At 34.9% G+C, this 25,441-nt stretch overlaps 2 protein-coding genes across 3 annotated transcripts in view; both read right to left on the bottom strand.

The window, feature by feature from the left end:
- Positions 1–2,693, bottom strand: part of LOC142337165 (uncharacterized) — a 60,938-nt gene extending 58,245 nt beyond the window's left edge. For both annotated transcript variants that reach the window (XM_075386276.1, XM_075386326.1), the window contains exon 1: positions 2,519–2,693. The gene's annotated coding sequence lies outside the window, so the exon portion shown is untranslated. The remainder of the gene's footprint in view (positions 1–2,518) is intronic.
- Positions 1–25,441, bottom strand: part of LOC142337224 (uncharacterized) — a 644,691-nt gene that overhangs the window by 289,728 nt on the left and 329,522 nt on the right. The gene's annotated exons all lie outside the window — the stretch shown is intronic.

Genomic DNA, 25,441 nt, shown 5'->3' with positions numbered 1-25,441 from the left:
GAAAAATTTGCAGCAAGCAAAAAATTAATATGCGAGGAACGTTCTGAAGATGAAAAGATTTAAAATCGCCTAAAAAAATGTTGTATAATAAAACACTTTTTCGTCAAAATTTTTAAGCAGTTCTTTGGATGAAAATTAGTTGACCTGTGTGCTTAAATTTACTAAGAAGACGTCATTCCGTCGAAAACAAATATGTCAAATTTATCAAAATGAAAAGATAAACTCGAAAATGAAGAAGCTAAAGTATGTTTTTTGGAAACAGTGCACTTAAAACGCAGCAGAGTAATTTGCCCAAAAATTGATGATGTTACGAAATATTAACTGATTTACTCTCGCTTTCATAATTTTCGATTTTTTACACAAATTCGAACACAAAATGAAGAGTTTGGGAACTTTTCTGCTCACAAAAAGAACCTCAAATATGGATTTTGATTTTTAGATTTTATATCAGAGAAACAAATTTCACGCTCATAAACATAGAACTGCTGTTGTCCAACAAAGCTAAAGAATGATTATTCTCCAGAAATTAAAAATACAAAAGAATTGGTTTCCACATACAATTTTAGTTTTCGGGAAAACCTGTTGAAAACCGACAAAACATTAGTTTTTAGATAAAACATTCAAGTTTTTGTAGCTGTAGTGAAACCAATGGACTTAATCAGTGCAGCAATTAATTACCAAAATTACACAAAAATTCTGAAAAACGAGTTGATAATGAGGACTTTTCATTTTCCAAAAAATTAAGTAAATAAATATATCATCAACTAAAGAAAAACAGGGTGATCAAACATTAATTCTTAGAGCAGCTCAAACATTTGTCTCTTAATAAAATTTTCTGTTTACCGGTAATTGAAATCTGGTAAAATAAAAATGGTAATCAGCAGAAGTAACAGCCACTTGAACAGTGAAGTCTTAAAAATTTTTGTCTTTTGTTGAGATCAAGACGACATTAAAATTTCCTTATGAAGCGGGATTTTCATTCAAATGTTTCTGTGGGGTACCTCAGTGACAACGAAAGATCAATTGGAATTAATGAAGGTCCAAAACAATTATTGTTACACACAAAAACAAAGCAAATCAATCGAACCATCAATCGCAGATCAACTTGTAAGCCTTGATTTGCGCTAACAAGATCTTGGTATGCCACAATGGTCTGGAAGACTTTGGTAGAATCATGCCAACGTTTTGTCAAGAAACATCAAGGAAATGTTCTGATGAAATTCGCCAAGTTCTTGATAAATCTTGACACTTAGAAATTGAGTTTTTGAGGAACATCGCAAAAAAAATTAGTTATTATAAATTTTTGGTTCAAAAACGGGAAAAAGTGAATCAATAGGAGTTTAAGACACAGTTTTGCTTGTAGTTTTTACTAAGACCACGTGAACAGCCAAAAGATCTCAGACAAAAGCAAAAAAGAAGAAAATCTATATGAGACTGAATCAATTTCTGGCGTCTTAATTGCTAAAAAGAAGTCGTCTTATTAGTTTACGCAATCTTTCCTCTCTATAAATGCTTGCTCAAAAACCGTGACCTCAGAAAATATTCTCAAATCCGTTGAGGATTACTGTGGAGCATGTGTTTTATGAATTGGGTTTTAGATAAGTTTTGAAGCTGGAAGTCAAAGTTCCAGTATTGAAAATGAAATTGAAGAGTGGAACCTAAGGAAATGTTCTTGTTCATACCGCTGTTTACGAGATAGCCAGAAATCAAGGTGAAAAAAGTTTCCATATTTTCCACAAAAACTGGCTCACAGAATTAGTCAAGGGCCACTTAATTTGCAATATCTGTTTTGTGACCGAGCGAAAAAAATATAAAACACCGTTCGGAAACTTTTATCATCGTTATTCTCGTTCCCTTTTATTATTGGCCTCTGAAGAATACTGTTCTCAAACCAACTTTCTCAACCATAAAAGCACATGATATTTTTCTGATTGCTGATAACCCCAAAAAGGAGGGTCACATTTGAAGGAATTTAGTCTTTAAATCGTATAACTCATATCCGGCGAAAAAAGAAAAACTTAGGTTTCGTTTGGTAATCTGTCATTGGTGTTCTTATGCAGCTGCTTTATTGCCCAATCCAACCTAATTAAGTTTTGCTGATAAACATTCAATACCTCACACACTATAAACTAAGGCCAGAAAACCGGTAAAGTCTTATCTAGGATAATATGTTACCAGGGTTTCAACAATTAAACTAGACTACGCGTTCATGAATATCATCACTTTCATATTGATTTTATGACTTCAAGAGAACAACAGCTTGCGAGAAAATATTTACATAAAAATTGGTAATTTTCCTGATACGCTCATTCACACGAGAAATCGTGTAATTATTCATCACATGATGAAACTTTTCTCGTGTGAAATTAGAAATTACAAGAGACGCGTTTTTTACAAGAGAAAATTTTGTGGGGTTATCATCACACGAGAAAAAACTGTATGATTTCACACGAGAGAGTTTTAGAGCGGAGGTTTGTAATTAGACGTAGTTGAAAAAATTAACTGAAATGAAACTAACCTTTCCGAATGTCCTTTCTCACTTCTCAGGTTTGAGGTGATCAATTTGTCTGATGAAACAGTGGAAGTTCAGTTACAAACAACTGAACTAAATGCGTGATCAATTCGTGAATATATTAAAGAGCGATAGAAAGTTGAACAATGAACGTGATGAGAGAGATATCAGGAGAGATAGATGGATGAAGGCAAAGATGGAAAAGGAAGGAAAAGCGGGAAGCGAAGCGGGAGAAAACAGGAAATGGCACGTGCCACTTCCTCCCTCAAGCCATAACACGCACGTCCGGCCGACACGCTAGCAGCAGCACACACACAAGCACACATTAAGATGCAAACTGGTAAAGCAAGCTAAGTTCTGTAGTAGAATAACAGTGGTGAAAAAGTTGCTTTTCAGTTTTTTCTACTGTTTTGCTGGACACACAGGGAGAACTTAACACAAAACTGGGTTGCTTTGAGGTCACAGACGGACATCATTCCCTAAAAGCATCTCTGTAACAGCCAAGTCAGTAAAATGGAGAGTGAGACGTATGGAGAATGTTTACCCGATGACTCACAACAAAAAATGGACCAAGAACAAGAGACCCCTTCCTTTTCCTAATGCTTCAATTGCGATCACTTTTAAATTAATTTAAAAGTGATGAAATTATCTTGATCGACTTGATTATAAGAAAGTTTTTCCAAAAAAAATTTAATCGAAAAACTGTAGTAGCCTGGAGCAGTAAATTGATGTAGTATTTTAGGAAAGTATCAGCCATTATGCCGACATTTTTTCTAATGTTTAACTCCATGCTTTTATACCATGTGATCACTAATCAAAACGATAATCTCAACCAAGCAGGATTTTATGTTTTGTACAAATTCTAAAAGAGGTTATTTAAAGTTAGTTATGTGTAGTAAAGAAGTTATTTACTACACATTCTAAACTGTCCTCTAAGGGTTCACAAACGAAAACATTCATAAAGTATGTTCGGAAAGAGATTTGTTGGTTTGGTGCTAAACTTCGGAAAAGATGGGAAAGATAGGCAATCCTTCATGTTTCATATCATTTCTTTTTCAACACCGTATAGTTTCGAGGAAAGCATAAAACTCTTTGAGTCGAACCGCTGTTTTCGAGATCAAGGTGAAATAACTTTCTATTTTTTGCACAAAAACTGGCTCACAGAATTCGTCAGGGGCCACTTAATTTACAATATACATTTTTGTGACCGAGCGAAAAAAATATAAAAAACCGTTCGGAAACTTTTATCATCGTTATTCTCGTTTGCTTGTCTCGAACGAGAGAGAACGTTGAAATGAACAGTCGGTTGACAACGTTCTAAACTGCGCAATCTAAGTTTCATCCGAGATTGATTTTTGACTTGACAATTGAGCTTATTTCAAAATTACATTAAGTTTTTTTTCCACTTATCATTATATTACTTAGTTTCTTATACTGTGAGTTGTGTACAAATGGAGTGCTCTGGAACGAGTCGTTCTGCAGGTTCTGCAAATGTTGTTAGTAATGCTGAAGAAGAGGTAAGAAGTCTGTCCAATGAAGTTAGGGATCTAAAAATCCGAGTCGGTCAACAAGAAAAAATTATTGCTAATTTAAAAAATCTACAGCAAAACATAAACAATCGCTTACGTGCACAGGAGAGGTACTCTAGGAAAGACAGTTTGCTGATAGTTAACCCTCCCTTCGATGCTAACAGGATTCAGAACGTTACCAGCGAAACGCTAAATTTTTTTCAAAATTATCTGGGTGTGAAAATTCAATACGATGCTATTAAAGCATGTCATGTTGTGCCAAGTACTGTTAACAACAACATAATGCCGACTGTCATATGCAAGTTTCTTTATTTTGAGGACAAAACAATGATCTACAAAAAACGCAGAGCACTTAGAAACAAAAAAATCAAACAAATAGCAAAAATATCTATTTGAACGAACCATTACCGGAATGCGAGGCAGCTATCAATGCTGAAGCTAAACGACGCGACTTAATTATCAGCACAAACAAATGCGTGGTTTCGGTGCTAGTAGACAATGATAGAGGAAAAAACGAATTCGTCAGAGTTACGGAAATTGACGAGCTGGATAATCTTAATGTTATCAAATGAAAAAGAAACAATTATGACGACGAAGACGAATTTTGCCCCGCTGAGAAAAAAACAAAACAAACAATCGCAAAGCTAAAAACAAACTGTCTGGTGCAAGACTAAAGATTACAACTGATATTTGAACTTGAACTCAATTATTTTTTTTTGTTTCGTATTTACTTGCTAAACTTATTGTTAAAACAAATGTTATACTTTGTTGATGTAGACTGGGAATAACTAAGAGCTGTTTCCTGCCAACAAAAAAATAGGGGGAAATGCACTAGTTTTTGGTAGTTTTTGGTACATCGTTCCTTCAGAATCTTTTCTCATTTTTTTTTGAAACATTGCCAAACGAAGAAACAAAGATGGGGGAAGAAGTATAACATAAAATGGAAAGAAAAAACTTTCATTTTGATACTCTGCTCGTGATTTCCGCGAGCAAGTTTCAAGCTGACTGTGATTTCCGCAGTCATCTAGTCTGAAACAAGAGTATTGAGATAGAAAAAAAATCTGTGATTTCCGCGGAGCATTATTATTTATACTGCATATTGAAAATAGCAACTAAAAAAAACGAACTTTCACGCAGTGATTAAGTTCATTCTTACATAAGGGAGTGCAATTTTTTTTAAAAAAATGAAAAAAACAGGAAAAAAAGTCACTGGACATCCTCTAAATTAAATTTCAACATTTTTTGCTTCAAATATTTCAAACTGATTGAAAACAAAACATGAATTAATTCTTTTTTTTATTTTTTTTTAATTTTTTTTTAACTCAAATTGTTAATGATTTCATTAGTCAAAGCTGATTGCTCAGATTGTGTAGTTGAACTATTCTCTCATGGTCGTCATAGACAAAATGTTACCGGGCGAATCCAAGCAGGTTATCATGCTACAGAACATACGTTCACTAACAAAAAATTTTGATGAACTCACTTTGGAAATTGCGTCTCCAAAAGAAAAATCTATAGCAATCTGCCCAACAGAGACATGGATTAAAGATAACTTCTCATCAAATATATTTTACTTAGATGGTTATGATGAACTGGTTACAAGCAACAGGGAAAAAAGAGGCGGAGGTGTTGCAATTTTTGTACAAAAAAAACTTTATGTTAAAATACGTGGGTCTCTAAAGATGAATAATATACAAGCGGTTAGTGTTTACTTCAGTATTGGAACAAAAAAGTTATCAATGACTTGCGTTTATATACCACCTAATGCCACCACGATTGTTACTTTTGACGTTCTTAGTACCTACTTGGAGCAACAGATTAGCGATCCGCAAAGTCTGCATGTGCTCTGCGGTGACTTTAATGTGAATTTTCTATCTAAAGGGAGCAAACAATCATATTTAAGGGACCTGACCCAAAAATTTGACCTGAAATTGGTAAGTGAGAACCTCATTACACGAGAAACAAAAAACTCAAGTTCTTATATTGACCTGTTCATTACAAATTTTGAATCAGAGGTTACCAGGCAAAAAAAAATAACTGATCACTATTCGCTTTTCCTTAAATTGAAGAATAAATTTAACTTAGAAACAGAATTGAATTTTTTCAATCAAGAAATTGGGCAAAATTAGAAAATCCTTTTCTACAGGAAAAAATTAGTTTCATTCTATAGCAGCGATTAAAACAAATTGATCTTACCAAAAGATAAATTAATGATAAATTCAAATGTTCACAAAGAATTGTGCACGAATCTTTCAATCACTATTTACCTAAGAAAAGAAGAAAACTTGCGCAGAAGATCTGGATTGACAACGAAGTCAAAAACGCTGCCGCAAGGAAAAAGGGTTGTGGAAGAAAGCACTCAGAGGTTAATCAATATCGGCCAATCACGAAAACAAACAACAGGGCAGGCAGGTAAAAACGTTGATAAAAAACAAAAAGAAGACTTTTTATCAAAATCAAATTGAAAAGGGTGCAGCAAACACAAACCGGAACTTTTTTAAAATTTATGGTGACATAACAGGCAAAAAAATGAAAACCGTAGAAAATACCATCTCAAGAAGAAGTCAACCATTTAAATGATTTTTTTACATCAATAGAAAAGATAATGAACGCAAATTTAGCAACAAAATCATTTCTGAAAACAACCGATAAAGCAGAACTTTCTATGTTTCTTGCCGATTTTACAGACAAGGAAGTTTTTGATATCATAAATAATGGTCCGAATAAGTACAGTGAGGACTGTTATGTCCTCAATTACTACTGCATCAAGAAAGTTTCTAATGTCCTGAGACCTTTTCTCTCAAAATGGTTCAATGAATGTTTCAATCTTGGCGTGTTCCCTGATTGTGTTAAAATTGCAAAAGTTTTCCCACTTCACAAATCTGGAGATAAGAGTATACCATCAAATTTTAGGCTTATTTCTTTATTACCAACGATAGCAAAGATTTTTGAGAAATTGCCTCAGAGAAGAATTTTCTCTTTTTTAGTGAAAGTTAATCTGCTCTCAAGCTCCCAGTTTGGTTTCAGGGCCAAAAGAAGTACAGTAGACGCTGTTTTGTTGATTATTATCTGATAATTATCTGATAAATCCGTTATGTCTGTGTGCACATTCCTGGATCTCAAAAAAGCTTTTGATACGGTAGACCATAAAGTACTAATAGGCAAATGTTATAATATTGGTTTGAGAGGTCATGTCTTCAATAGACTTAAATCATACCTAACTAACCGCTCTCAGTTTGTTCAAATTGCAGAAGTTGTTTCAAGTACTGCTTTTGTTGATATTGGAGTTCCCCAGGGATCGATACTCGGTCTTCTGTTTTCATAATATACGTGAATGATTTGAGCAATATGCAGGATGTTGACAATTTAACTAATCTTGAATCTAACGTCATACTTTTTGCAGATGACACAGTCATTGAACTTTCTCTAAAGCTGAATAATATACAAGCGGTTAGTGTTTACTTCAGTATTGGAACAAAAAAGTTATCAATGACTTGTGTTTATATACCACCTAATGCCACCACGATTGTTACTTTTGACGTTCTTAGTACCTACTTGGAGCAACAGATTAGCGATCCGCAAAGCCTGCATGTGCTCTGCGGTGACTTTAATGTGAATTTTCTATCTAAAGGGAGCAAACAATCATATTTAAGGGACCGGACCCAAAAATTTGACCTGAAATTGGTAAGTGAGAACCTCATTACACGAGAAACAAAAAACTCGAGTTCTTATATTGACCTGTTCATTACAATTTTTGAATCAGAGGTTACCAGGCAAAAAACAAAAATAACTGATCACTATTCGCTTTTCCTTAAATTGAAGAATAAATTTAACTTAGAAACAGAATTGAATTTTTTCAATCAAGAAATTGGGCAAAATTAGAAAATCCTTTTCTACAGGAAAAAATTAGTTTCATTCTATAGCAGCGATAAAAACAAATTGATCTTACCAAAAGATAAATTAATGATAAATTCAAATGTTCACAAAGAATTGTGCACGAATCTTTCAATCACTATTTACCTAAGAAAAGAAGAAAACATGCGCAGAAGATCTGGATTGACAACGAAGTCAAAAACGCTGCCGCAAAGAAAAAAAGGTTGTGGAAGAAAGCACTCAGAGGTCAATCAATATCGGCCAATCACGAAAACAAACAACAGGGCAGGCAGGTAAAAACGTTGATAAAAAACAAAAAGAAGACTTTTTATCAAAATCAAATTGAAAAGGGTGCAGCAAACACAAACCGGAACTTTTTTAAAATTTATGGTGACATAACAGGCAAAAAAATGAAAACGGTAGAAAATACCATCTCAAGAAGAAGTCAACCATTTAAATGATTTTTTTACATCAATAGAAAAGAAAATGAACGCAAATTTAGCAACAAAATCATTTCTAAAAACAACCGATAAAGCAGAACTTTCTATGTTTCTTGCCGATTTTACAGACAAGGAAGTTTTTGATATCATAAATAATGGTCCGAATAAGTACAGTGAGGACTGTTATGTCCTCAATTACTACTGCATCAAGAAAGTTTCTAATGTCCTGAGACCTTTTCTCTCAAAATGGTTCAATGAATGTTTCAATCTTGGCGTGTTCCCTGATTGTGTTAAAATTGCAAAAGTTTTCCCACTTCACAAATCTGGAGATAAGAGTATACCATCAAATTTTAGGCTTATTTCTTTATTACCAACGATAGCAAAGATTTTTGAGAAATTGCCTCAGAGAAGAATTTTCTCTTTTTTAGTGAAAGTTAATCTGCTCTCAAGCTCCCAGTTTGGTTTCAGGGCCAAAAGAAGTACAGTAGACGCTGTTTTGTTGATTATTATCTGATAATTATCTGATAAATCCGTTATGTCTGTGTGCACATTCCTGGATCTCAAAAAAGCTTTTGATACGGTAGACCATAAAGTACTAATAGGCAAATGTTATAATATTGGTTTGAGAGGTCATGTCTTCAATAGACTTAAATCATACCTAACTAACCGCTCTCAGTTTGTTCAAATTGAAGAAGTTGTTTCAAGTACTGCTTTTGTTGATATTGGAGTTCCCCAGGGATCGATACTCGGTCTTCTGTTTTCATAATATACGTGAATGATTTGAGCAATATGCAGGATGTTGACAATTTAACTAATCTTGAATCTAACATCATACTTTTTGCAGATGACACAATGATTGAACTTTCAGCCAGAGCCGAAGAGGTTGTAATGAAACACAAAACTCAATTACAAAAATGTAATCAGTGGTTAACTAAAAATAAATTAGCAATCAATACTGAGAAAACAAAATCAATGTTTTTGGGAAAATTAAAACTTACTCCAAGAAAGAACAGATTAACATCGAATTAAAGAGAGAACTGAAAACGTTGACTCAATACGTTACCTTGGAATAACAATAGATAATAAATTGTCTTTCAAAAATCATATTGAAGTGGTTAAACAAAAACTAATAAAATTCAGTAGACTGTTCTATAGACTGAGAAAATTTCTTAGTAAAAGTCAAATGATTCAGGTTTTTAAAAGTAATGTTCAGCCGGTAGTGCAATATGGTATACTGATTTATGGAAATTCTGTTTTGTCAGATATTTCTTTGATAGACTCAAAATTAAAAAAACTCATAAGGATAATTTTCAATAAGAGAACGTTCAACTCAGTGAGCGATCTAAGGAGAAAATTTAATCTGTTTTCAGCAAAAGAACTACACTTATACGAAGTACTTAAACTGTTGATAATAATGCTAAGAGACGAATGTGTAGTTACTCACGTCAAATCCTTCTTGAATGATAACAAATTAAACAGAGTAAATAAAAGAAGAAAAACAACGATGTGTCTTGATTGCGGTGATCGAAAAAATGTGACAAACGGATTGAGGTTTAAGGTTTGAAAAATGTTGAATTGGTTGGTTTTCTTGAACCTTCCTTTGTAAATACGGTTTTAAAAATGACAAATCAGCAAATAAAACATTTTTGCCATATGTTTTTAAGAAATTACATAAATGTCAACCAAGACTTTTCAAGTTATTACTTTTAAGTACGTCTAATTGTAGCCCACTGCACTGAATTGTCGGTTTATTTATTTATTTTTTTTGTTTTAACCATTCATGATTTATAGTTCAAATACTATAGTTATTTTCTTTCGGTTCGTATTCAACAGTTCTTTGATATTCCTACATTGTGTGGCACCTGAAAACGGATCAACTGATGATCTAATGTTGTTCTTTTTTTCTGTTGAACTTCATTGTATATATTTTTTGTGCACAGTAAATAAACTTCTTTTGTGTTGCTCGATAACAGAAAATGAACAATTTATTATTATTATTAGTTCTTACAAAAATTTTGTAAAAGCTTCTATTTTTCGGGTGTAATTTTGTTCGAATTAACGAATTTAGTGGCTAAGTGTCTTCAACTCCCACAAAAAATATCGAGAACAGATTGGGTTGCTATTATTACATTATGGCAGTTGCATCGCGTTTTCTCTTGAAAACAGTACAATAAACATTCTTTTGTTCTTAACATCCATTCTGTTGTTTTCTTAACATCCCACAATTAATAGAAGAAAGGGCGGCCTTAAGTTTTTGAGATGTTTGATTAACTCGCGTGTATGTGAATGTGATTTTTTTTTAAAAGATTCTTGTTAACCAATTAACCAACTAGAATTCCAGTAATCGCTTGTTTCCATGTTCAAAATTCCAAATTAGAGCTGAAATCGTTGTATAAATACCTTGAAACGAAAGCTTTCCCGCGGGGGATGTTCTAGTTTCTAAAAATGTGCTCAACAAAGAATTAATTCGAATAGACTATTCTGTTCCGAAGAAAATAGTTCAACTTGACCTTAAATAAAGCACTCGACCATGTATTTAGGAGTTGCAGAACTAATTCGCGCTCTATGTTGATTGTATTTTCAAAAGTTTTCCTAATAGAACTCCAAAGTCTTTTCATATACAGACGCCAAAGTTTTTGACAGCTTGACGATAATAAATGTACGTTGACGTGCCTGATTAGTGAGGAAAATAACTACAAAGAGAACAATTTTGATTAAAACAAAAAAAATTGCTGTAATTTTACATGTTTCGTGTACATGAAAGAATTGTACACAATAATAGTAAAAACAAATTTGGAAAAAACAAAATACGCAGCAGGATTTCTGAGCAATGATGGCGGCTTGAACTGCACTAACGTAAAATCCAAAGTTCCTGCTGAAAGCTATGCTGAAAAAATCAGTATTCAATAATTTCTGATAGACTATAACGATTTAAAAAATCGCTCATTTTTTTTTTGGAAAAATGGAGTGGAATTCTTCTTTTTTATTATTAGGCAACCGCAAAAACTTCTAGAGAGAAAGTTATTCTCGAGAGCGAATAATGCATTTTTTTCATAATAAAGATTTTTTGCACAACTATTCTTCAAAAAAAGCATAAATACTTTTCATGCTTGACGAGCATTTGACATAAATATGTTGATGAGGTTAACAGCTTTTCAACTTCTTCTTAAAATGGCTGCTCCAACAAATTTTATGTATGCGTAACATGTCAGGCGTTGAAGCTGCAATTCATTTTTTTGAGAAAAAACTTTCAACGCCAAGATTCTATGCCAAGTGATCATTTATACCAAACCGATAAACTCTACTATGTAGAAGTTTATATTTACCCTTAATCTGAAAGCTGGAAAAAAGTTGCTGTTCTTGTGGTTGAGTAATGAAAAACTTAGCAAAGGATGACTTGAAAGAGATTTGGCGGTGAACTGCAAAGATGTAAAAGAGACGGAGACCTTTTGAGGCCTATATTGAGTTTTTTTACAACACCCTATAGTCCCAATAAAAAAGAACTTAAAACCTTTTAAATTACTACAAAGAAATTTTTAAAAAATTTTTTCAGCATTCATATTTTTCTTATTAACAAATATAGTGATTGCGTCTTCAACTTTAAAAAAAAACCTGCCTCAAAAAATTGGAGGCCATTAAAACAAAACTCCAGCTTTTTCTATTTTTCGAGAAATTTGTGCAATTAATATCATTATATCCTTCATTAAAATTTAATTTAAAAACATTTCCCAAAAAAAGCAAAAAACGGCAGGCCGTAGAATTTGGGTTAACATTGGCTGTGCGGTGGGATCCTTTTAAAATTTTAGCAACCAAATTTCAAAGATGTAATTGAAATTCATAAAAAAACTTTCTTTTAAAATTTCAAAATAGAGCTGAAATCGGGTAATAAAAAGCTTGCAATGAAAACCATTTCTCCTGGGGTTGCCTCTGATTTTGTGACGCTTGCTGATTTCTCGTGCATTAAGAGAAATCAACCAATTTTTATTTCATAACAAGAAATTTCTTGAAATTTTTGTGTTTGCAAAGTTTTAATTCTAAGTTTCAAAGTATGCAAAGTTTCGATTCTTTTTGTTTGAGAAACTATTCTAAACACTCTTTCGAGCAGAAATCATAAAAAATTTCTGAATATGTCCACAGCATTTCAATGATTCAAGAAAGAACTGTGCTCCACCAAATACTTTTTTGAATAGACGATGCTAGACCAAACATAGCAGCTTAGCAGGACTTTAAATCAGACTAAATACCGTGCACTTGGGATACGCAGATCTTAGAAGGTTTCAGAAAACAGCATCAACGTTTCATTGCTTTTGAAAGGATGAAGTGGAAAGTCATTAATTTGATAATTGGCAACCATAATCAATTCTTGTAATCTCAAGACGGAAGAGATCAACTTTTCTGTTCTAACAAAGGTTTTCGTCTCAATTTATTCATAATTTTCTAATATTGCAAAATTACTATAAAAACATTTGTTGCTAATACAACGACAATTCCATTGACTTTGAAAACCGTTCCCAACCAATAATTATAGTTAAAAATGCCTCGCCGAATTGGCCACGCAACAGACTCTTTAATTCTTCACAACTGTAGACGTCTGTACCTGGAGATAATTTGTTGATAGGTTACTTACAGGGTACCGATTATTTAAGGAAATAATAAAAGAGCACCAAAGAATAATTTTTGGAACACAAGAAACGAAAAATTATTGCATTACCATGCCATTGAAAATTTCCTTGATATTTACATTGATTAGTGATCTTCAGATTACCGTTATCTTCACATTGATTTTAGTGCATATCTTAATGATATACCACATATCAGGATATTTGGGATCTCGCAGAATTGCAACTGAAAAACATGAACAAAGATAAAAATGAAATAGTGCTACGTTTGAACACAACAGAAGAATTAAACATCAAAATGTAATCACGAATAAGCAGTGTAACAGAAATTTTGACTAAATTTTCAAGCATTTCAAGTTTTGTGCAATTTCAGTACGAAGATGAAGTCAACTGTTGGTTTACAACCACACAAATAGTTTGTTTAAGTAAGGCTGTAAAGAAGCTAATTTAAAAATAAGGCGTTTCTGAGGAATCAAGTTTTAGTTACATACTGACTTTATTTCTCCCAAAAAAGAAAAGAATAGATGTTTTTTGTACACCTAATAGTGATATTCGTGAAGTTGAGTCAGTTGGCCGAACCTTCGGGTAAAAAGTAGTGAAAACTGAAAGTTCAAAATCATTATCTTCTGAAGGCTGGGGATTCTCTTATTGGTGTTAATTAACAACTGTTGAAGTCCGTATCGCGTTTGCTTTTCTACTGCCTGTGTAATGTCACCAAAACACTTGTGTTTGGCTATATTCCCAGAGTTGCCCATTACCTTTAGGATACCTTTCCACTCCACTCAAAAGAATTCGGGATCTTGACACCGCATTTCGATGACAGATGAAGATGCTGATGGATACTGTTTACATTGTTCTTCGCAGCATGTATTGGACTCGCTAGTGGAGGGCATTTGAAGTTGTTCAGATGCGAGTCCAGTTTTGCGTCGCAATGGAACATTGTTTGATTGAGTTTGTTTGTTTGCCATTGAGCGAGACCATTTCCAGTGGAGAGATGAAACTAAATTGTTGTTCTCTGGAGTCCTACTTTACAGTCACCTCTGTATTTTTTTAACTCTTTTTGAGGGTTGCTGATTTTTCTGCTGTGGTCTTCTCATATGAGTGTTCGTCTTTGTGCATAACACGAAAGTAATGTCTTTCTTTTCAATTTTGTTCACAATTTATGCAAAACCGATGCATCTGACCCTCGTGTTTGATGATGCTGGTATCATAGAAGCCCTTCTTTTCACCTTATGCTTTGAACTTTCGTGGGCCTTTCCAATCGAAAACGGCTTTTGCACGGGGTAGTGGATTTAAGAGTTCATAGTTGATAAAGAAGCGAGACATTTAATTGAGTGTAACCTCGTAAGCATGATTCAAGGCCTCTTCTGTCAGCGGATGTCCAAACACAATCATCTGGCTTTCAAATGGATTGTACTTGTTTCTAAATAATGTGCCAAAGTCTTATCATAATGAATTATTTCAGGACTAGCTTCAGCTAAGGCACTGTTCACTAGTCTTCTGAAGTGTGCTTGGAATGGCGATAGCTTTGTTTTTCGCTGATTGCAGATTCGCAATCTGTAGTCTGGGTTGATTCGCGGTGCTGAATTATTCAATTTACTATTCCAAATTAATTGGCTAATTCGCGGGGCGAATTTACTATTAAATTTGTAGCTGAACGATTCAATATTCTGAATACAGAATATGCGTAGATTTGGAGGAGCGGAATTTAGTTCTAATATTATACTGGTATTTCGCTTAGCGAAATAGGACTCGAAATTATCTGATATAATTTAATGCTTTGGTGGAGCAAAATCTAGTTTAAGAGAGAGACAAGTAATTTGAATTCAGAAAATGAGCAGAATGAAATAAAATTAAAATAACTGAAATTGATCAACAATTTGATCACGACAATTGAATTCCAACTGCGGCAACTCAAGATCACAAGACGACATGAACAATATGAACAGACAAAATTATCAGGCACAGGATATAAAGAAATTGTTAAAACGTGAAAACTCAAGATTTGATCTTCAAACATGAACTAAAATTATGATTAAATTAAATGGTGAAGGAAAGTGAACTAAATTAAATTTAACTAACATAACTTGATTTGCTATACCGAATCATTAGCCCCAGAATGACAAGTACTACTGTACCACATTTCCCCCTTGACAAAATAAATGACGAAGTTATTTATCATAAAATTAATAACATATGTACTAGTTACTAAAATTACTACTATAATCGTTTTATTTCAGAAAGTTTTAGTCAACGCAGTTTAACGTTCGGCAAGTTTTAATCACTGTCACTCTCATAAAATCTTTCCACCTCGCCGACCGTCATTGATGCCTCTGGTCCCTCGTAGTTAGGCAAAATATAATACTGTGTGGGGTAAGACTGTGCAGGGGAGCATGGGCCGACTGTAAAATCTGATTCATTGTGCTGACTCTGAGCTGCGGCCGTCTTTATAGCTGAAATGATTGACCTGTTTTGGATCTGTGTTTGCTTAATAATTTGTCTCCTTTTGTTTTGCGAGGGTGCACTGGAACTTGAAGCTGTGGGTGGACAAATTTGCACAGACGCAATTGATTCGTCTGACTCAGTTACTGAAGGCGTTGAACGTTGTCTTTTTAACGGTTTCAGTGCCGCTGAAGCCTTGGTAGCAGTTTTCTGTTTCGGTCTACTAGGGGGCTCCGCGATTACAATGGATGACGACGGCATCTCCATTGGCACCGCCAAATCATTTGTTACTCCTGCTGTTGGCTCTGCTGGCGCTGTTATAACTGTTCGTTTTGGTTTTGTGTGCATTCGTACTCGAAGAGCTCGAGTTACATTTGAATGTATCGAAGAGACCGCACTGATGTCGCCTGCTATTTTCCGGTGTTTCATTCGTTTGCCTCCTTCTAATTTTTTCTGGACTCTTTTGCATGATCACTAATAAGATATTCAGTAATATTTCCCATTAGTGTTTTCGGTCGTTGATTCGAATACAATTGTAATTCAGTTTGGCGTTCGGCCTTTGTGCCAAATTTAGCCAAATCTGAATTACGAATGGTCACATCTCTTTTTCCAGTCTCCTTTATCACTGATGTAAATTTATCTGTCTTCACCACCGAAGAACCGGGCGCTAACACATCATATAGCCCGTCCAGGCTTTTCTTGGAGCGTTTCGTTCGTGGTCTCTTTTTGGCGAGCTTAATTTCCAGGGAGGCTTCAGTTCGTGGCACCGACAGTCCGACTTCTAGATGAGGGTAACTCTGGATTTTTTGTTTGGGTCCTCATTTTTCCGTTTTCCTGCGTCCTTGCTTAATCTATCTCTGTTCAATTCGAGTTCTGTGTCACTCCTTTCCTCGTTGTCCAGTTTTCTTCGGAAATTAGTTCCTCCCATCTGACTGTCTCCAAATCTAAATATTTATTTAAAATATTTTTATGTGTCAGACTACTTGGGTCAGGTTTCGTCGATATATTACTTAATGGAGTATTAGCCTTTCTACCGAAATGTGCTTCAAATGGTGATACATTAATAGTCTTTTGACGGCATATTCGTAGCTGGTAAATAATTGAATTTATCGATGCTTTCACATTATATTGATTTGGCGCCGCTGTTTTAATAACAGCTAGGCGAATCTTGATTGTTTGTATTAGCCTCTCAACTAAGCCAATTGCTCTGTGATCATGTATTGGCGCTTCAATTAACTGTATATTATTTTGACTACAAAATGCTGTAATTTGTTGTCCCGTTTGGCATCGAGCTTGATCTAATCTAATTGAACGGGGTATTCCGTGTAGCAAAACATACTCTTGAAGGAATTTCAAAATATTATCTGCATTAAGTCTCTCAAATACTTCTGCTGTTGGAAATTTTGAAAATAGATCTATACATGCCAGGAAGTAAATCTCTTGATTTTTTTCATTATAAATTGGTCCTCCAAAATCAATTTGAATTTCTTCATTTGGAACTTCGCATAACTTTAATGGTGCCCATTTATTAGCAGGAATAACAGACTTCAAATTTTTCCAATTTTTACACAGGGATTGCACTTTGCCGTCTTTGTGATTATGTCCTTGTTCATGTACGGCCACCATGCGTGGGTTGCCATATCTGTCATCCCCCATGTTCCAGTGTGAGTGGCATGTATGGCTTCGACATAGGCATCTTTGATTGCATGAGGGAGAGCTATCCTGTCGTCGATGCAGACACATCCATTCTTGACATGAAGGTTTTTCCAGAGTGAGTGTATGTACGGCGATATTTGTTTGCAGCGATCTTGATTTTCAGTTAAGATGCAGTCTCGTATCACCTTTAATATCGCATCTTTGGTGGTGAGGCTGGCGATTAGCGTGCTAGAAAAGATCTTCGAAAGGGCGAAGTTAAGTGTATCCAAATAGAGGTCGTCTACTGAGGGTGACAATACTGTTGTTGTGTCTGTATTAGGAGTGACTGGCTTTGCTGGTACTGCTGGAGCTGTCGATGGTCCTGCCTCGTCCGCAAATGTCACTTTGGAGGGCGTCGATTGCTTGATTTGCAGCAAAGTTTCTTCATCTGAATTTGAGTGTGACATCAAGTAGACTGTTTTAAATTTATTGGCAATTCGTTGAAAATTGTTCAATTGGGATAGCAACTGATCGGTAGGGCGATTTAAGGCAAAAAGCGAGTGATAAATGTTAGCTGTCTCGATTTGGATATTAGGATTTGAGTTATTTGTTGTTGACTTGTTAATTGAGTTATCACGGTCCCTAATTGAAGAATATTGTGGATTTCGCGGCGCGAATTCACTGCATAAATTGTTAGTGGAATTTGGAGTATTTGAGGCTTGTTTTGTAAGCGGATTTCGCGCAGAAAAATCGACGTAATTTTCCGCATTTAATAGGAAGCGTTTCGCACTGAGTTTAATCATATCCAATTTTGCTACTTTAAATTGCTCGTCATATGCAGATATGTTAACAGCTTTTTGTTGCGGGTCGCGGGAGATATAATCTACTAATCCCATTTTTGAGCCGGGGAGATGATCAATTGTAAACTAAAATGGCAGTAGTTGACCTACCCAACGTGTCAATCGACTATTGTAGGATTTCTTAGCTCTATTTTCTCTCATGATTGAAGGAAGAGCCCTATGGTCAGTTATTACGGTAAATGGTTTGCTGTATAAATAATATTTAAAATGTTCAACAGAACAGACAACACCCAACAGTTCGAGCTCATTAATGCTAAATCTGTCCTCCACAGAATTCAAAAATCGCGATGCGAATGCCACAGTATGCCAACCATTTGAGGTTCGTTGTTCTAATGCATACCCCAAACCTTTACGTGAAGCGTCGCATTTTATACGTATTTCTAAAATGCTTATTTCCGGTTGTTTCTGCAATCTTCTCTTTAATTAATCTGAACTGTTTTTCATGTTCATCCGTCCAAATAAATTTTGTATTTTTCTTAAGCAGAGGTCGAAGTGGGTAACATAATTGCGACAAGTTTGGAATGAATTTTCCTGATTGATGAACTGAACCCATAAAGGATCTGAAACATTTGAGAATGGAAGGTGCTGATAATTTTTCGATTGCATCTGTTTTATTTTACAATGGTGTTATACCTGTTTGTGTAATATTATGTCTGAGCCATTCGATTTTATCTTTTGCGAAATGACATTTAGCAAGAATTATTCGGAGATTTTCTTGATCTAACTTTATCAGACATTTTCGTACTAAATCGAGATGTTTTTTATGCCTCCTCTGCTCACTATTAATATATCGTCCAAAAAACAGAAAGTATTATCCAGGCCTGCGAGAGTACAATCAATCGCTTTTTGAAATTCAGCCAGCATATCCTTAAGGCCGTAAAATCCAGTTTTAAAACGATATGTGCCGGTCATATATCCACTTACGAGGTTGAAGTTACAATGGCGGGCCGTATCACTGTGTAAATTGAGTTGGCTGTATGCGTACTGCAAATCAAGAGTTGTAAAATAAGCCGTCTATTGCGACGCGGTTGATAGTGTTTGAGAAATCGTTTGAATTGGCGAGATAATATTCGGCATTTGATATTTGTTTTTGTGAATAGCTTTATTCAGGATTTTGGAATCTAATGCTATTTTGATTGATTGATCCTTTTTGACCGTAATGACTATTGGAGAAATGAAAAATTGACCATAGCAATTAGTTAGTTTTTCAAAATGTCCTTCGTTTAGTAATTTTTCAAGTTCGGTTTTCACTTTTGGTTGGAGATGAATTGGCACTTTTCTTCCTTTTTGATGTGTTACTCGATAATTTATGTGGAATTTTGAGTTGACCGTGTGATGTTTAGATTTTTCTATTTGGGAGATTAATTCTGGAAATTCCTTTGCAAACGATTTTTTAATTGCACAAGGTGGTTCTATATTATTGACTTCCGTATTCGGGCAAGGTTTTTGTGATATTGTTATGCCTAATTTATCGAAGAGGTCTCGTCCGAGAATTGGTCGAAAACCATCAGCTACGACCGTGATTTTTGCTTTCTGAATTCTCCAATCATTACACCGAACAACCACGAGTTTCGACAATATCATTAGAAAAAGACTTTAATTCTAGTGGTTTCTTCTCCGATCATTGTGATTGCGCACAATTATACATTATTTCTCTGGCGAGCGACATATTGATGATCGTACAACCGCTACCGGAATCAAGGAGCAAGTGACAATCTGTGTTGCCGATCTTTATCGTCATAATTCGCAACGATATTGGCGGTGATCTAACATTTTCTACTGTCGCAACGTAATTGTCGTCCAAGGAATCATAGTCAGAAATAAATTGTTCATTATAATTAATATAATTGACGTTTTGATTTTCCTGACATGTACTTTGACCTGTAGTTTCGGCAGTTTCTACATTGCTAATACGATTATTTTGACGTGAATTTCGTGCATTATTAAGTGTTTTCCGACATACCTTGGCGAAATGGTTGAGCAAACCACAATGATTGCATTTCTTACCCATAGCAGGGCAAACCTGGTGGAGCGTTGTTGTCCAAGATTGACCACAAACTCTACATTGACCAACTGATGCACGGTTAACTGCTACTCTGCCTGACTGATTTCCACGTCCACCAGCGCCGCGAAATCGATTGAATGATTGTATTACATTCACCGTATTGCCAGTTGCGCCGTTATTTGATGATATTCTCTGCTGATTCTGATGGTCCATTTCCATATTGACTGCAATACTAAGGGCTCTTTCGGGGTCAACTGTGTCGCGGAGAAGTTTGCGTTGAATATCATCCTACAACATGTTTGTGATGAAAATGTCCCTGATGATCACCTCTTCACGATTTCCAAAATCGCAATTTTCCGCCAATTTTTTCAAAATGCTGTAGAATTGTTCTACCGTTTCACCCTTTTTCTGCTTCCGTGAGAAGAACACATACCGATCGAATGTGATATTTCTTGGGCTGATAAAAGCTATCTCCATCATCTCCCAAATTTATAGGGTAGTCAGGTCACAAATATTGTCATGAGGGAATTTTTGTGTTAGTAAGCGTCTTCCCTCTGTACCGATGCTGAGGTACAAAAGAGACACACATTTTTGATCGCAAAGATGCCATGGTCGTTCCCCGCATAGTACTCCCGCTTCTGTTATCTTTTGACATTTTAAGTCCCATTGCAACTTCAGTTGGCTGTTTCGTATCTGACGGTCTCTCTCCGTTTCATTTGTTGCATCTTCAATTGGCATCTCGTACTTTGGTTCAGCTGGCAATCGTACCATCGTTGGTTTTGGTTGCAGTAGCGTGTCCAGTGTGATATTCTCGCGCGCGAGAATCGCAAGCTTTACTTGAATCCGAAATTTCTCCCATCTGATTGGAGAACAAAAGCAAGACATTTAATTGGGTACAACCTCGTTAGCTTATTTCATGGACTATCCGATGGCCAGCATTCTTCTGCTGGCAGATATCCAAACACAACTCTCCGGATACTTTTCAAATGGATTGTATCTGTTTCTAAAAAATGTGTCAAATTTGTATCATAATGACATATTTTAGTACTAGACTCGTTTTTTTCTAATATAAATTAAAGGACTGTTCAATAATCTTCTGAAATCTGAAATGTGCTTATATTTGCGATTACTTTCTTCTTCGCTGATTGCAACATTCGCGTAGTGAACACTTTTTCAGTAAAAACTTTTCTCTACGTGTCAGTTTTGAATGAAACAATCGTCTTGTAATAGTAAACTTCCATTGCTCGACTAAACCGATGGTTTTTGATCAGTAGTTGGTTTATCAATGATATGTTTGTTGTTCTTTCCTCAAAATTTTTGGATTTTTTTCAATCAATTGTCCGGCTTTATGGTGTAAGTTTTTTGTTCTCAAATTCCGGGTAATAGAATGTTATCTTTGAAAGCCTTAAAACACTAAGTTTATTTTACTTTTGAAATTTCGAAATAGAGCTGAAATCGTGCTATACAAAGTTTGCAACTAAAGCCATTTCTGGGGTTGCTGCTGTTTTTTGTGAAACTTGCTGATTTCTCGTGCACTAAGAAAATCAGTCATCATCTCTTTATAAAATGAGTTGTCTTCGAATTCATGTGTTTACAAAATTTCAATTCTTTCAATTGTTTGCTTGAGGAAACTATTCTATGTATTTCTTCGAGCAGATATCATAAGAGTTTTCTGAATATGTCCAGAGCATTTCAATGATTTAAGAAAAATTGTGTTCAAACGAAAACTTTTTTGAACAGACGATACTAGACCGAACAAAGCAGCTTAGCAGGATTTTAAATCTGACTGCATACCGCGCACTTGGGATACGCAGATCTTAGAAGGTTTCAAAAAACAGCATCAAAGTGTTAATGGTTTTGAAAGGATAAAATGGAAATCCTTTAATTTCATATTTGGCAACCATAATCATTTCTGGTACTTTCAAGAGGTAAGAGTTCATTTTTTCTTTTCTAACAAAGGTTTGCGTCCAATCTTTTGAAAAATTTCCATTCGCGCAATTATCATAAAAACTTTTGCTTCTACAACAACGGCAATTCTATTGACTACGAAAAACCGTTTTTGACCAAAAGTTATAGTTAAAAATGCCTCGCCGAATCGGCCATGCAACAGACTCTTTTACTCTTAACATTTGTAGACTTCTATACCTGGAGATTTTTTGTTGATAGGTTACATACAACGTACCGATTATTCATGAAAATAGGAAAAGAGGACCAAAGAAAAGTTTTTGCACTATTAGAAACAATAAATTATTGCAATACCATGCCTTTGAAAAAGACCGTGATCTTCAGATCGACTACCGTGATCATCAGATTGATTTTAGTGCTTATCTTAATAGTGTACCCCATATCAGGACATTTGGGGACTCGCAGAATGACAAGAGAAAAACATGAACAAAGATAATAGTGAAATAGTGCCACGTTTGAATATATAATAAGAATTGAACATCAACAAGTTTTCACGAATAAGCAGTGTAACAGAAACTGTACATAAATTTAAAGTATTGTTTCTGCGGAATTGCATTTTAGTTTCAAATTGACTGTCTTTTTTGTCCCGAAAAAGAATAGATAATTTTTTACACCTATTAGTGACATTCGCGAAGTTGGATCAGTTGGCCGAACCTGCAGGTTAAAAGTGGTAAAAAATTGGAAATACACAATGATTATTTTCTGAAGGCTGGGGATTCTCTTTTTGACGTAAATTATCAAATGTTGAAGTCCGCTTAGAGTTTGCTTCTTCTACTGCCTGAGTAATGTCGCCAAAACGCTTTCCGTTTGATTAAATTCTCAGATTTGTCGATTACTTTTAGAGAAATATTTCCGCTCCAATCAAAAGAATATGGGATCATGACACCGCTTTTTACTGAAAGATGATGATGCTGATGGATACTGTTTACATTGTTCTTGATACCATGTATTGGACTCGCTAGTGGAGGGCAGTAAAGCAGTATTCGTCTTTGTGAATAACATGAAAGTAATGTCTTTCTTTTCAACTTTGCTCGAAATTTCTGCAACACCGATGCGTCTGACCCTTGTATTTGGCAATGCTAGATTTATAGAAGCTCTTTATATCTCTAAACAATCTTCTTTTCACCTTATGCTTTGAGTTTTCGTGCGGTTTTCCAATCGAAAAAGCCTTTTGTACGGGTAGTTGAATTAAAACTCAGAGTTGATAGCAAAAGCGAGACATTTAATTGGGTACAACCTCGTAAGCTTTTTTCATTAACTCTCCGATGACCAGATCTCTTCTGTCAGCGGCTAACCAAACACAACCATCTGGATACTTTTCAAACGGACTGTATCTGTTTCTAAATAATGTGTCAAATTCGTATCTTAATGACATGTTTTAGTACTAGACTCGTGATCTTTTATCTAATATTAATTGAAGAGCTGTTCACTAATCTTGTGAAATGTGCTTGAAATGGCGATATTTTGCTCTTCACTGATTGCAGATGCACAATGTATATACTATTGCGCGTATTGAATCTTTTTTTTCATTAAAAGAACTTTCTCTACATGTCAGTTTCAGACGAATTGTCTTGTAATAGCTAACTTTAATCGCTCATCTAAGTCAATAGTTTTTTTATCAGTAGTTGGTACATCAATGATAGTTTTGTTATGCATCAACTACAGATTAAAAATCGAATTTTTTGAAATTTCTCAGAATTTGTTGAAATTTTTTCAATTAAGTGTCAAGATATTTGGTTTAAGCGTTTTTTTCTCCAACTCCATATACATTAATGTTATCTTTAAAGATATTTAAACGCTAATATCATTAGTTTTTTCAATTATTTTTTTCGGTTCGATGTTGAGATTAACTCTCTTTACATAAAAAAAATAGGTTTCCAGATTCTTTTGTTAAATATTGGACCGCAAACGTCAAACTGTATTTCATTATTCTTTCAATTCAATTGTCATCTGGTTCCCAACGACATGCCGGAATTACTGACTTCATAGTCTCACTAATATTTGAAGAGGTTTTGAAGATTTTTTTACAAACTTTTCCGATTAAGGTTTGGCCCAAAAACCATATCGAGAAAGGTAAAATCTTTCTGCAAATGCCTGGATGTTTTAGATTCTGGCAAAACCTGTTGTTTTGAATTGGACATATCTACACCGTTATTCGAACAAAAACATTCTGATCGTGTTTGCAGTTGACGAAAAAAAGGATAGTACGTTTTCGTTTCCTTGCATATTTGTTCGTCAGTTTGCAGGACACAATCGTGAACTTGCTTTAATACAGCATCTTTCGACGTGAGGACCACCAAAAAGGATTTTGCAAACAGTTTTCTTTTGTGTTAGGTATTTGTATTTTTTTCAGAGAAGGAACTTTAGATTTGTATTGGGCGTGATAGGTATATGGTACTTAAACGTGACTGGAGCTGTTGTTGGCGTATAAGGGCTGTTGTTAGAAGAAGGGGTCCCTTTTATTTTATTGCCAAGTAATCGCATGGGATTGAAGGTTTCTTGAGTATGGACTTTATTTGTACGACTGCTGAAGGGCTAAAAGATCTTCATGGGAAGCGTACCTAAATGATAGACGTTAGACATCCACTATTAGATGAGAACGAACCACCGGACATGCTATGAAGCGGACGCACATCCAAAAAACAAATCCCGCTTCCATCAAATAAATTACATGCACTCAACGAAAAATTGAAAATCCTCCATCATCATAATCTAACAAAATGCGACGTTAAGCTCCTGATTTCTTCGGAATTGGGTATTAACTACTTTTTAAATCCAATCAAAACATCAGACAGCACACCAAACGACAACTATCTGTTCTGCTGGAATGGCTGAATTGAGTGCCACAGTCTCGAAACACCACACACAACGTTGTTGGCAACACAAATTTTTAATCTGGAGTGAAATATATTTTGAAAAGACGTCTGAACAAAGGACAAAGACGTCATCAAATTCGATCAAGAAAAACTAGTTTGATTAATTGCACTTCAAATTAGGTATTTTGGTATTTTTAGAAGGCCGCCGGTTAACCATAGCAGCACCTTTGTCAAATATATGGTTTTCGAAAAAGTTCAAACTTATTTCTTCTAAAAAGAACTGAAAGTACTTAACTTTTGTAAAACGACTATGCTAAAACCAGGGTGACAAAATATATTTGAATGAGTCAGAGACTAATAGAAAAAGGAAATACGATAGCAAAAATCTCTTAGCCTTTTTAGCATTTCAACAATTTCACGCCAATCCATTCAGTGGGCAGATCATAACAAAAAATCTTGAAATTAAACAGTTCGTTGGCAAACTTAGTCGATTGTTAGAGTAAATTAAATTCATATTTTGGGGTCAACGAATTCCTTTGGAGGATTTCAACAAAAGAGCGTTGAAGAACTTCCCCCTTGCTAATTACCCTCAATATCAGATTAAGTTACTGCTTAGGACGACGATGGAGGACACAGGGAATTTGAAAGTTTCCTAACATTTTCAAAACAATTTTTAAACAGCCGGTTATTTGCTTATATAATAGATTTAAAAGAGCATTTTCAAGTTTTGTCTGAGTAACTATGA

This window comes from Convolutriloba macropyga, chromosome 1 (assembly GCF_964194025.1).
Source record: "Convolutriloba macropyga chromosome 1, txConMacr16.3, whole genome shotgun sequence".
Lineage (NCBI taxonomy): Eukaryota > Metazoa > Xenacoelomorpha > Acoela > Convolutidae > Convolutriloba > Convolutriloba macropyga.
This window is presented reverse-complemented; position numbering and strand designations above follow the sequence as displayed.